Consider the following 15075-nt stretch of genomic DNA (forward strand, 5'->3'; position numbering starts at 1 on the left):
TCTACTTTTCATCCTTCAGTTAGTTAACAAGTGTAGCCCTGTTCTTTCCACTCTGATATAGGCTGGGAAGCCAAACCACAAACAGTGTTGGAATAACACATGAATAATAGTAAATAGATCTTTAGAGATTCTTCCATAAGTAAAGTAAGGCAGATAGAGTATATAGAAATTGTGGCATATGTTTTGGGCTGTTCAGAGAGAAATCTGGGGATTTTTATCCCAACTCTCTTATTTTCAGAAAGGCACAGAGGGGAAAGTTAGTGTTGAATGCTAGTGTGTCAGTCACTGTCCCAAATGCTATTCCATTTAATCTCACAACAGTCCAAAATGGCATGGGCATTAGTATCACCATTTTAATAGTCTAGAAGGCAGCCTTGAATCAGCCTAATGACATCCAGAATCGAACCTGTGGGAGGTAGGGTAGCCTAGATTAGAATCCAAAACGTATTAATAAATTACTTGAAAGTGAAAGTCACTCAGTCATGTCCAGCTCTTTGCAACCCCGTGGACTATACAGTCCATGGAATTCTCCAGGCCAGAATACTGGAGTGAGTAGCTGTCCCCTTCTCCAGGGGATCTTCCCAACCCAGGGATCAAACCCAGGTCTTCGACACTGGGCAAATTCTTTACCAGCTCAACCACCAGGGAACCCCAAGAATACTGGAGTGGGAAGCCTATCTCTCTCCAGCAGATCTTCTTGACCCAGGAATCAAACTGGGGTCTCCTGCATTGCAGGAGGATTCTTTACTCACTCTACTGTTTCTTTGGGCCAGGCAGTGCTTGGGCCCTCAAAATGAAGTCAGTATTACTGTATTAGTCACTGGAGGTTCTCTGTTACATTGCTGAGACCTCTCTAGGAGACAGGACACTTGAATTCCAACATGAGAATTTGCCCTACAGAAGTATTCCGGAGAAGCTTCTTCATACGTGCTTCACAAGATTTTCCTAATTTGAGACTGGGTAAAGCCTCACAACCAGTAGGCACATGTCATCCTTATCAGTTCTATTCCCTGTATCGTGTTGACTTCTATAGAAATAGGACTTCTTTGAGCACTGCAGAGTGAGTGCAGAGAACCCATTATCCTGAGAAGCTTCATATCTATGTTTGAAGTTAACTGAAATTTTAACGAGCTCTCATACATTCCTGCTGGTGTTACAAAATAGTACAATCTCTATGGAAGGCACATCTGTACTTTTGGATAATAACTCAATGGAAGAGTATTTTGTAAGTGTTTCTATCTCAAGAACTCTGACATCTGTGAAATGACTTAAATAGTTCTTCAGTGACCTTATATTTTTATCCACTATATTGTCTAAATAAGAATAATGAGTTCCGTGAGTTAATGCCCCATAGAGCAGAGGACAGTATAAGTTCATCATACATATCCTTGTTGTTGTGTTCAGTCATGTCCAACTCTTTGCAACCCTAAGGACTGTAGCCCACCAGGCTCCTCTATCCGTGGAATTTTCCAGGCAAGAATACTGGAGGGGGTTGCCATTTCCTTCTCCAGGGGACTTCCTGACCTGGGATTCAACTCATGTCTCCAGTATCAGCAGGTGGATTCTTTACCACTGTGCCACCTGGGAAGCCATACATACCCTTAGCTTATGTGAAATCAAGTATTCATGCTCCACTAAAGGAAAACGAAGAGCAAGTCATCAATCAGAATCATGTGGGCCATTTCAGAGAAGAAGCCTATAGCCTATGCAGCCCCCAGGTTGAGTGTGAGATGGGAAATGGAAATATGCTATTTTCACAATAGACCTTTCATTCCAATCGTATGATTGTCTCACCAGGCCAAGTATGAGTCTAGACTATAAAGATTTATATATGTCCTGCAACATGGCCCCTGAATGCAAGCCAGGTCTCTTCTGTGGTCTTCAACCAAAGGTACAAGACGTGATCTGATACGGGAAGAAAATCTGGCTGGGTTGGTCTTTTTGGCAAACTGATAATGATGTCTTCAAAACAAAGAAAAATTTGAGCATACACAGCTTTTATGCTCAGTGCTAACTGCAGAGGCTAACCATTACCAACAGTACCCCCAAGTAATATGTAACCCACAGTTGTGTCTCTTTCAAGTTTTAGACATATTTCCTGATTGTAGCATTTCAGTATGTGACAGACAATAAGTTAAGTCTAATTTAATTTAGCAAGTGTTTATTGAAAACCTACAATGTACCTCATTTCCTTCAGTGCAAAGAAATAGATGTAATTTCTACAAACTGCTGTCCATTGAAGATGGAAAATAGACACCTACAAACATCAGTTAACAAAGCAGCATTATGAATAAGTCACGAAGTCATGCATAAATTCATAAAATGTATTAATTAAAGAGTACAATATAGGATATTAATTTACCAACAAATATTGAAGTGCCTGGTTCATGTCAAACACCCTCCAGGGCACTGAAAACAAAACAGGCCTGGTTCTGGCCCCCATAGAGCTTACAGTTATGTAGAAGTGACAGAGAATAAGTAACTGAATAATTCTAAAGATGAAGAGGACAAGAGAATATTTATAAAAGCTTTAAGAAATACCCAATGGGTGGAGTTTCGCTTGTTTTTGTTTTAAGCAGAGAACTTACTTAAATGTAAGAGATCAGGATGTGAATTCTAAGGTGACATTTGAGATTGAAGGGTGAGGAGGGACCAGTCTTTGCTGTCCATGTGGTGGGGGATGAGACTGGTGCTGAAAAATGCCTTCCGGATGAAGAAAACCATCTTGTCAGGGCCTGAGCTATGAACTGCTTGGCCTGTTGGAGAAACTGACATGAGGCCAGCATACAGGTACCTAGCATTGCAAAGGGGAGAGTGGATCTAAGGAAGACCGTGTGATACAGAGTTTCAGCTTTGCAAGATGAATTCTGGAGATGGATGGTGGTGATGGTTGCTCAGCAGTGTGAATATACTTCATACTACTGAACTGTACACTTAACCATGATTATGATGGTAAATTTTAAAGAGATTTAGGGGCTTCCCTAGTGGCTCAGACAGTAAAGAATCTGCCTGCAATGTGGGAGACCTGGGTTCAATCCCTGGGTTAGGAAGATCCACTGGTGAACAGAACAGAACAGCCACCCACTCCAGTATTCTGGCCTAGAGAAGTCCATGGACAGAGGAGCCTGGCAGGCTACAGTCCCTGGGGTTGCAAAGAGTCAGATACAACTGAGTGACTTTTGCTTTTGCATTAAAGAGGAGATATATGTATATGTAAAGCTAATTCATTTTGCTGTACAATAGAAACTAATACAGTATTGTAAAGGAACTATGCTGCTGCTGCTGCTAAGTCACTTCAGTCGTGTCCGACTCTGTGCAACCCCATAGACAGCAGCCCATCAGGCTCCTCCGTCCCTGGGATTCTCCAGGCAAGAACACTGGAGTGGGTTGCCATTTCCTTCTCCAATGCATGGAAGTGAAAAGTGAAAGTGAAGTCGCTCAGTCATGTCCAACTCTTAGCGACCCCATGGACTGCAGCCTACCAGGCTCTCCATCCATGGGATTTTCCAGGCAAGAGTACTGGAGTGGGGTGCCATTGCCCTCTCCCAAAAGAACTATACTCCAACAAAAATTAATCTGGGGGCTTCCCTGGTGACTCAATGGTAAAGACTGCCGATGCAGGAGAAACGGGTTCAATCCCTGGGCTGGGCAGTGGAGCAGGCAGCGGAGCAACTACGCCCTTGGACCACAACTATTGACCCTGTGTCCTAGAGCTCAGAAGCTGCAACTACTGAGCCCTCATGCTGCAACCTCTAAAGCCTGTGTGCCACAGAGCCCATGTCCTCCAGCAAGAGAAGCCCCCGCAATGAGAAGCCCCCGCACAATTGGAGTGCAGCCCCAGCTCTCCCCAACCAGAGAAAAAGCCTGTGCAGCAACGAAGACCCACCACAGCTAAAAAGAAACAAACAAATAAAAATGTTTTTAAATTAATTTTTAAAAAACTGCAGGAAAAAAAAAAAACACTCAACAAATTAGGAATGAGAGAAAACTTCCTCAAACTGAGAAAGGATATCTTTAAGAAATACCTAGAGCTAACAACATATTTTAGAGTGAACAATGAAAACTTCTTCCTTAAGGTTGGAAACAAGCAAAGATGTCTGCTCTCACCATGTCCATTCAGTACTGAACTGGAGGTTTTAGCCAATGCAATAATATAGGGGAGAAATTTTGAATTGAAGGCATACAGATTGGAAAAGGAAGTGAAGTTCTCTTTATTTGGAAAATGTATTGGATTGTCTGTTAGAAAATCCCAAGATTCTATTAACATGAAACTGGAACTAGTATAATAATTTAACAGTATTTAATGATACAAGGCCAATATACAAAAATCAGTTTATTTTCATATACTAGCAAAGAAATATTAGAAAATAAAATTATTGGGGAAAAAAGATGGTAAATCTTATGTGTATTTTACCACACTTGAATGATTAGTTGGGGGAAAAGAAACTGTAAGACTGAAGAAGGAGGAATTTAAATCACACTAGAGAATTTTGTTTTATTTGAAGTGTTAATTACATGGTACAGGCAACACTAACAAAAGGATTAGAAGAAGTGGAGTATAACAACTGGAAGATTAAAAGAAAGTGTTGTGGGGGAAGGGAAAATAATCCCAAAAGTTGTGGCAATGGACAAGGAGGACCTAGATAAAAGTTGGTGTGAGGCAGGGTTCCAGTTATCAGGCCAACCAAGGACAAGGATTTGCATAGATAAAAGGATCAGGCTGGAGAGGAAAGATGGAAGAGGGGTAGGGAGACTAGAAAGTTAAGCTTGATGCAAGAGGCAGGGGGCGCTCTTGTTATCAGTGTAGCGGGACAAAGTGCAAAACTGAGTGATCAAGTGCTCAAGAGCTTGGGGCAATCAGGAAGGAGAAAGAGGAAATTAGTAGTGGATGGAGTCATGGGGAAAAAGTATAAGGGGGAGTGGGGACTCTGCTACATTCAGGTTCCATCAGATCTCAACCTTCACCCTTCCAGACTGTGGGTTCCAGTCTTTTCAGTTCAGTTCAGTTCAGTTCAGTTCAGTCACTCAGTCGTGTCCGACTCTTTGCGACCCCATGAATCGCAGCACGCCAGGCCTCCCTGTCCATCACCATCTCCCGGAGTTCACTCAGACTCAACGCCCATTGAGTCCGTGATGCCATCCAGCCATCTCATCCTCGGTCGTCCCCTTCTCCTCCTGCCCCCAATCCCTCCCAGCAGCAGAGTCTTTGCCAATGAGTCAACTCTTCGCGTGAGGTGGCCAAAGTACTGGAGCTTCAGCTTTAGCATCATTCCTTCCAAAGAAATCTCAGGGTTGATCTCCTTCAGAATGGACTGGTTGGATCTCCTTGCAGTCCAAGGGACTCCCAAGAGTCTTCTCCGACACCACAGTTCAAAAGGATCAATTCTTCAGCACTCAGCCTTCTTCACAGTCCAACTCTCACATCCATACATGACCACTGGAAAAACCATAGCCTTGACTAGACAGACCTTAGTCAGCAAAGTAATGTCTCTGCTTTTGAATATACTATCTAGGTTGGTCATAACTTTCCTTCCAAGGAGTAAGTGTCTTTTAATTTCATGGCTGCAGTCACCATCTGCAGTGATTTTGGAGCCCAAAAAAATAAAATCTGACACTGTTTCCACTGTTTCCCCATCTATTTCCCATTTTCAGTCAACCTTATACAAAAGCCCCTCTATCCTGCTGACAGACTCTATCTAGTGAGTATATATTGGGTGCCTACAGTCTGTTCTAAAGTGATTGGTTGTAAGCACTCTGAGAACATGTAATGATATAAACATCCTTGACCTCAAGCCAATTACAATCTTCTGTGTGAGTCTGGACGTGGAGGGAAGGGGGTGTCATATATTTCCAAATGATAATTAAATTATGCCTTTCTCTGGCTCTTCCTTTTTAAAGAAATAAAAGTTGGGGGGGTGGTTTGTTTTGTTTGGGATGTGTTTTTTGGGGGTCAAAAAGGTAAGCTTTGTATTTAAACCCCAGCTCTGTCATTAGCTATAGCAGTGGTCCCCAGCCTTTTGGCACCAGGGTCGGGTTTCGTGAAAGACATTGTTCCATGGACTGGGAGATAGGAAGCATGGTTTGGAGATGATTTAATCGCATGACATTTGTTATGGACTTTATTTCTAACCTAATGCTGCCACTGATCTGACAGGTGGTACTTGTTCTTGGCCCAGAGCTTGGGGACCCCTGAGTTGAGGCAAGGTACTTTCTTATTCAAGCCTCAGTTCCTCAGCCATAAAAATAGGGAGGATAAAATTGACCTCATAGTGTGGTTTGTGCTGGTTTATGGAAATAGCCTGTGTATAATGTACTTTGATGCTGGGAGGGATTGGGGGCAGGAGGAGAAGGGGACGACAGAGGATGAGATGGCTGGATGGCATCACTGACTCGATGGATGTGAGTCTGGGTGAACTCCGGGAGTTGGTGATGGACAGGGAGGCCTGGCGTGCTGCGATTCACGGGGTCGCAAAGAGTCGGACACGACTGAGCGACTGAACTGAACTGAACTGAATGTACCTGCTATGGAGAATTGATACATGTTGCTGGCCTTCCCCTGCTTCATGTAGCCAGATCTTAATGTCTTCTCTGGTTCCCAAGCTCCTGGTTCATTGATTTTTTAAATCATATTTCCTCTGGTTTTCCAGCACTGTGAGGTTAAGTACTATCAAGTTTCTTGTGGACTTTGCCTTTCATACTAGAAACTGGGTGATACAACCAAGAGTCACATGGCCCCAAGTCTGAATTCCCAGCCCAGCCCCTTACTGTGTTCACCTAGGCAAGTCACTTCCACTCCCAGATCTACTTTCCTGATGGATAAAACAGTAAGCATACCAATGCCTGAGGGACAGTCAATGCTAAGCGAATAATATTAGTCCTCCTTCCCTAGTCACCACCCGCCGCCCCCGTACTTGCTTTCTATTGAGGCTGCTATAACAAATTATCACAACCTTAGTGGCTTAAACCAACACAGATTTATTACCTCACAGTTTTGAAAGTCACAAGTCCAGAGTGGGTCTCAGTGGGTGTCGATGGGTTAGCAGGGTTGTGTTTCTTCTGGAGGCTCTGGGGAGAGACCATGTCCTTGCTTTTTTGAGATCCAGAGGCTCCTTGCATTCCTCAGCTCCTATCCCTCCTCCATATTCAAAACCAGCAATCACGTCACCTCTATGAAGTGTTAGCCACTCAATCGTGTCTGACTCTTTGTGACCCCATAGGCTGCAGCCCACCAGGCTCCTGTATCAGTGGCATTCTCCAGGCAAGAATCCTCTAGACTGGGTCGCCATTCCCTTCTCCAGGGGATCTTCCCAACCCAGGGATCAAACCTGGGACTCCTGCATTGTAGACAGATTCTCTACCATCTGAGCCACCAGGGAAGCCCAAAACCGCTCAATTGTCTCCTTAAAATGTTTTTTATTTAAAAAAAAATAAGAAAGAAGTCATCCTGTTATGTCTCTCTCACAGACTCCAAGGCCAGAATGAACTTAAAGAGTGTTGTGTATACAGTTCTTATGTTACAGACGCAGAAAGCGAAGTGGACCATAGAAGACATTTATTTAAGGTCACACTTGATCACATTAATTCAAAGATTAGGATTTAAGATGTCCTGATGTTCAGGCCAGAACTCTTTCTACTACACAATGTGGATTATACCTTACAAAGTTCTTCAGATTTTTCAGCTTTCAATATCTGATGTCTCCTCTTTCGTTTCTATTTCCTAATGACAGGAATAGTGGACTTAGAGATTATAAACACACAAAGTAGGTGTGAGTTCCAGGGACACCCTTTGCCAAATCTGCATCTTCAGACAAATCCAGACTGAATCTCAATTCTCATATAGCATAAGAATATTAGCATCTGCCCCACCTTCCTCTGAGGCTTGCTGTGAGACGCTCTCTTGTAGGTTTGGTGGATGCTTTTTAAATCATAAAGAGATGTAAAATACATAAGGAATGACTTTTATCCAAATTGAGACCCCTACCTAATCACCATGACTTTATTCTCTTGCTTTTCCACCAAGCCTGCTTACCGTCCCCGGACTAAAAAACCTAAAATCCCATCACAGTATTGTGAAAACAGGTAATAGCTCACTATTTACTATAGTACCAAACCCACCTGCACCCCATAGTTTTCAGATCTTCCATAATTTTGTTCCCAACCTACATAGTCAAAATCTTCAATGTTGAACAGAACACCACCGTATCAGGAAAATTTTCTCATTTTCCAGACATACCTGGCTCATTCCTGCCCTCAGGCTTCTGATCTTGTTGGTTTCCATTCACAAAATCTATTTACCTCCTCTTTGTCTATCATTCATGTCAACCATTCAAATCAATAAATGTAAGGAAGGTCTACTATGAAGAAGGTGTCACACTAGCAATGGCTCAAAATCATTCTCATCTTTCAATACCTGTTTCAAATCTCACCTGCTTCAGTAAAATACGTCCTTGATTATTCCAACACAGAATGATATCTTCCTCCTCTGAAATGCTGTAGCATTTAAAATTTCAACCACAAATCTTAATTTATCTATATGTAGTCTTAAATTCTCTAATTTTGTGTGATGATTAAAAAGAGAAATAGAGGGCTTTGCTGGCAGCTCAGTGGTAAAGAATCCACCTACCATTGCAGGAAACATGGGTTTAATCACTGGTCCAGGAAGATCCCACGTGCCTCAAAACAACTAAGTCCATGTGCATAACTACTGACCTACAGTCCGTAAACTGCAACTACTGACCCCATGTACCACAGCTACTAAAGCCTACGCGCCTAGAAAACGCTCCACAACAAGAGAAACCACTGCAATGAGAAGCCCACACACAGCAACGAACAGTAGCCCCCGGTTACTGCACCTGGAGAAAGACTGCACAAAGTGAAGCCACAAATAAATAAAACTTAAAAAAAAAAAAAGAAAGAAAGAAATAGAGCAGTAAGGAGCCATCATTGCATCCAATCTCATTTGAAATAAGAACAATCTGAGACCCGTTTAGTCAAGCAATGTTTATTGAGTACTTACTATATATTAGGGTGTCACAGGTGGCTTAGTGGGTAAAGAATCTGCCTCCAATGCAGGTGACACAAGAGACATGGGTTTGATCCCTGGGTCAGGAAGATCCTCTGGAGGAGGGAATGGCAACTCACTCCAGAATTCTTGCCTAGAGAATCCCATGGACAAAGAGGCCTGGCGGACTATAGTCCGTGGGGTGGCAAAGAGTTAGATATGACTGAAGTGACTGAGCATGCATGCCTACTATGTATTAAGCACTTTGCCCAAGGAAATCTAGCGGTGAACAAAGCAAAGTGTCTAGAACTCCCATAAAAGGGGATGGACGTGTGTCAAGTTGCAGATATAACAGATGCAGAGGCAGTGACATGAAGGAGCTCTGTGGCTCATTAAACTGTTCAGTGTGTCTATAGCATCAGATGCAGGGAGATGCCCACTCCAGGACTCCTACCTGGAAAACCCTATGGACAGAGGAGCCTGGTGGGCTGCAGTCCATGGGGTTGCTTGAAGGAGCTCTGTGGCTCATTAAATTGTTCAGTGTGTCTATAGCATCAGATGCAGGGAGATGCCCACTCCAGGACTCTTACCTGGAAAATCCTATGGACGGAGGAGCCTGGTGGGCTGCAGTCCACGGGGTCGCTAAGAGTTGGATACGACTGAGCGACTTCACTTTCACGCATTGGAGAAGGAAATGGCACCCCACTCCAGTGTTCTTGCCTGGAGAATCCCAGGGACGGGGGAGCCTGGTGGGCTGCCATCTACGGGGTCACACAGAGTCGGACATGACTGAAGCGACTTAGCAGCAGCAGCAGCAGCAGCAGGGAGATGCGTGAAGGGAAAGGAAGATGGTGAGTGTAGACTGGGACCAATTTGGAAAATCATCAGTGGCTTTGATTCAGAGAAGTGACAAAATTAAGTTTCTGTTTTAGACAAACAGCTTTGATGAAAGTGTAGAAGTTAGAGCAGACGCTAACAACATGTGGATATCCTAAGGTGACTAATTCTTTGGCAGCCCTATAAACCAGAATTGTTTTGGCTCAACACTTATTAGTGCAGATGAGGAGAAACTAATATTCTTTTTGATAAAAATCATATGCAGAAATGGATGAAATGTTCCTAGTCCAAACAAAATCATGCTGGGAAAGACTGAGGGCAGGAGGAGAAGGGGGTGACAGAGGATGAGATGGTTGGATGGCATCATTGACTCAATGGACATGAGTTTGAGCAAACTCCAAGAGACAGTGAAGGACAGGAGAGCCTGGAGGACTACAGTCCATGGGGGTCACAAAAAGCTGGACACAACTGACTGACTGAATAACAACAAAGCAGAATCAATTGTCCTTTAAAAAACTGGAAAATGTTACTCCTTTTATGCAGTCCTCTTGCATTTATCATTCCTATTTTATGATTTTCTAAGCTAAAGAACTTTTGGGGCACACATTAAAGGATTTAAATTTTAGATACTAAAATAACTCACTCCTTCCAAATAGTCAGCACTATGCAACACATTATTTGGTTTTAAAATTTCAGCAGAATGCCAACTTTCAGTTAATTATAATCACACAAAATCTTTGCAAAGAGACTTTAAAAATGTATATATATATGCCTGACTAGGATTTTTTTCCTACTCCAAATCATTGTCTACCTAGGCATATGTTGTGGACACATCCTGGCCTTCAAAGACTTGTCTCCTAGTGTTCACACCTTTGTAGTCCGCTCCCTTTGAATGTGGACAGGAACTATGTGGCTTGCTTCTAACCTGTGGAATGTGGCAGAAGTGACATATCACTCTCCTGGATATAAGAATCCATCATATAAGACTCCGTCTCAGCAGCCTGAAGCTGGAGCCTCCCACTGTGGGCTGGATGTGGCAAGGTGACCTCCAATATGGGGGAACAACCTCCCACCAGCAAGAAGCTAGGGCCTTCAGTGATAAAACCACAAGGAAAGAAACGGTTTCTGCCAGAAACCTGACTTTGGCAGCAGACTCTTCCTCTGTCGAGACTCCATATGAGAACACTGCCCAGTCCAACCTTGATCACAGCCATATGAGAGCTGAGCAGAGGACCAAGTCAAACTGTGCCTGAACTGCCCCAAGAAACTGCAAGACAATAAATGTGTGTGGTTTTAAACTTGCTTGCTGTGTGGTTATTTGTTATGGAACAATAGAAAACTAATACAGCATCTAGACAGAAGCAATTCACATTTTACTGGCTATTTAGAGTTGTATAAAAATTTAATTAATTGGTACCATATTTCTAATTGGTTCAAATGTTTCCCTTTCTAATACACTGAATCTAATCCCCCCACCCACACCTGCCCTACTGGCCTGCCCCATGATCTAGATACAGTTTCAACCCTGGGTGAAGAGACTTCCCTGGTGGTCCAGTGGCTAAGATTCCGAGTTCCCAGTGCAGGGGGTCTGGGTTCAATCCCTGGTCAGGGAACTAGATCCCACCTGCTGCTACTAAGAGTTCTCATGCAGCAGTGAAGATCGAAGGTCCCATGTGCTACAACTAACACCTGGTACAGACAAATTACCTAGATAAGTAAAAAACCTGGGTGAGGAGAGACAGGTAAAGGGGCTGGCATTGTGGTCTAAAGCCATCTCAGGCCTGGGCCTCAGCAATGGCATCTGGAAGAAGAAAAGGAGACAGATGCAAGAAACAACTCAGTCTTATTTTATATATACAGTATAGATAGTGTATATATAACTAATCTATCCATCTATCTAGATAGATAGTAAAGAATCTGGCTGCAATGCAGGTGATGCAGGAGACATTGGTTCTATCCCTGGGTTGGGAAGATTCCCCGGAGAAGGGCATGAGAGCCCACGCCAGTATTCTTGGCTGGAGAATCCCGACAGAGGAACCCGGTGGACTACAGTCCATGGGGTCACAAAGAGTTGGACATGACTGAGCAAGCAAGAGAAAGAGATTTTTTTTGGCCATGCTGCACAGCATGTGGGATCTTAGTTCCCCTTCAAGGGACGGAACCCGCAGCCCCTGCATTGGAAGCATGGAGACTTACTTAAGCACTGGCCCACCAGGGACACCCTTATTTGTCAGCATTAGCCTGAGCAACCAAAGTATCGTACAGTCATAACTGATGTTCATGGCAATGGTCCTAAGGCAGGATTGGTGGACATCAAAGAAACACTAAGTAAAATACAGAAGCTTTAACAGTATTTTCAACATTCTAGTTCTTGAGAGGTAGGTTCACAGCTATTCGTTTATTATTATGTTTAATAATTTAGTTTGTGTTAGTCAATCCGTTGTGTCCCACTCTTTTGCGACTCCATGTACTGCAACCTGCCAGACTCCTCTGTCCATGGAATTCTGCAGGCAAGAATACTGGAGTGGTTAGACATCCTCTTCTTCAGGGGATCCTCCTGACCCAGGGGTCAAACCTGGGTCTCCTGCATTGCAGGCAGATTCTTTACCATTTGAGCCACCAGGGAAGCCCAGATTTTCTGTATATACAAGTGCATGTTAAAAAAAATATGAATAAATCTTAAGATCAGCCTAATGTACTTCTTAATTGTTAACCTGTTTCTCTTACCTACCATAACAGGAATGTGCCATTTGAAAGAGTGGAATATCAGTTAAACACAAACTCTGCTAACCAGAATATCACACTCCCTGAGGACATAATTCATTGAGATGGTTTTTGTTTCCCATCTTTTATAGCATAGGTATAATGAGAAAAAGAAAAGAATACAAAGCAAAACAAACCAGGATGAGAAGGCAGAAAAGGAAAAACCAACTGAGAAATTCCTTTTCATGTCGCTAAAAAAGGAAAGGAGGAAAATCTGAGATGAAAAAACAGATTTAGGTGGGAGGAGCAGACAGAAGAGAGAAAACGCAGCATTGTACATAAAAGAGACAGAAATAATTTACACACCGTATGCAAATCAGGTACTGGGAGGCTGAGCCAAGCACAGAGTGGGCTTCCACGCCCACTCACAAGATCTTTAAGACACAGCTTGAGACACAGCAGCTCCTGAGGAATAGACGCAGCAGGTGTCAGCAGCATGCTCTGCTAGGTAGAGAGAGAGCTTCTTCATTTTCAACCAATCTTCATGGCGCAGAGAACAGGACATAAGATCAAGACATGGCCCTATCCTCCAGGGTCCTTCGGATTAGGGAGGGGTCAGGAGAGAGACAGAACAAAACTCTAAATCAGGGATCCAAAGAGCTGAATTGACCAGAGGGATGTGTTCTATTGGGCAGCGACAGTGAGTGTGTGTGTGTATGTGTGTGTGAATCTAAAAGCCTTTAAGCATCCTCCATTCTGACCCAGTTCCCACCCTTCTGCAAAGTCTTACCATGACAACTCACACATTTCCTCATCTGCTCGGTCCTGGGAGGTATTTCAGTTTGTGGCCCTTTTATACAGGGCTTCCCCGATGACTCAAACAGTAAAGAATCTGCCTGCAATGCGTGAGACCTGGGCTCGACCCCTGGGCCGGGAAGATCCCCTGGAGATGTGAATGGCTACCCACTCCAGTATTCTTGCCTGGGAAATCCCATGGACAGAGGAGCCTGGCGGGCTACAGTCACAGGGTCTGACAGGACTGAGTGACTAACACACTCTTACATAAGTAAACACGTGTGATTCTTGAGTTTTCATCATTCTTCTGTTACCTTCGTGCATCATAATGGCTAACACGGTGAGATTCGAACTAGATCAAACAAGTCGTTTTCAAACTAGCAGATGCCACCTCCAGCTTCTGTGTTTCTCTCTGCTAACACTGTGTTTCTTTGGTTCCCAGAACTATGCACTACACTGATAGTTTTAAAGATTTTTCAAAAAAAAATCCCTAAATCCTTTTCTTGATCTGTTTGTTAGAGGATTATTTTCTGCCCAGGTACATCGCTGGACTGGCCTCCTTGCTCCCCAATTAATTCTTAGTTTCTCTATTAAATTGCACTTGCCATCTGCAGATAAAAATCACAAACCCTCCAAGCTTTTTCCATGGTTCTCACTATTTAGTGCTTGTTTGTCTTTCATCAACTGAATCAGCTGCAAACTTGGAGATTTAGTTCTTTCTTCCAAGTCTCCAGGCAAGAATACTGGAGTGGGTGGCCGTTCCCTCCTCCAGGAGATCTTCCCAACTAAGGGATCACACCTAGGTCTTCTGCATCTCCCCTTTGAACACTTAACACAAAATTCACTATAACCAAGCTTTCTGGGAGCAAAAACAGAAGTGGAAAATGTACTAGGTGATTTCAAACATCTTGACAATGGGTCATAAAATAATAGTTCTAAGAGACATACATTAAAAAGATGAATAACAAATAATATATCAGTTCAGGGCAGTTGCTCAGTCATGTCTGACTCTTTGCAGACCCGTGAATTGCAGCACACCAGGCCTCCCTGTCCATCACCAACTCCCAGAGTTCACTCAGACTCACGTCCATCGAGTCAGTGATGCCATCCAGCCATCTCATCCTCGGTCGTCCCCTTCTCCTCCTGCCCTGAATCCCTCCCAGCATCAGAGTCTTTTCCAATGAGTCCAACTCTTCTCATGAGGTGGCCAAAGTACTGGAGTTTCAGCTTTAGCATCATTCCTTCCAAAGAACACTCAGGACTGATCTCCTTTAGAATGGACTGGTTGCATCTACTTGCAGTCCAAGGGACTTTCAAGAGTGTTCTCCAACACCACAGTTCAAAAGCATCAATTCTTCGGCACTCAGCTTTCTTCACAGTCCAACTTTCATATCCATACATGACCACTGGAAAAACCATAGCCTTGACTAGATGGACCTTTGTTGGCAAAGTAATGTCCCTGCTTTTGAATATGCTATCTAGGTTGGTCATAACTTTTCTTCCAAGGAGTAAGCGTCTTTTAATTTCATGGCTGCAATCACCATCTGCAGTGATTTTGGAGCCCCCCCAAATAAAGTCTGACCCTGTTTCCACTGTTTCCCCATCTATTTCCCATGAAGTGATGGGACCAGATGCCATGATCTTCACTTTCTGAATGTTGAGCTTTAAGCCAACTTTTTCACTCTCCTCTTTCACTTTCATCAAGAGGCTTTTTAGTTCCTCTTCACTTTCTGCCATAA

Source organism: Oryx dammah, unplaced genomic scaffold (assembly GCF_014754425.2).
Source record: "Oryx dammah isolate SB20612 unplaced genomic scaffold, SCBI_Odam_1.1 HiC_scaffold_1, whole genome shotgun sequence".
NCBI lineage: Eukaryota > Metazoa > Chordata > Mammalia > Artiodactyla > Bovidae > Oryx > Oryx dammah.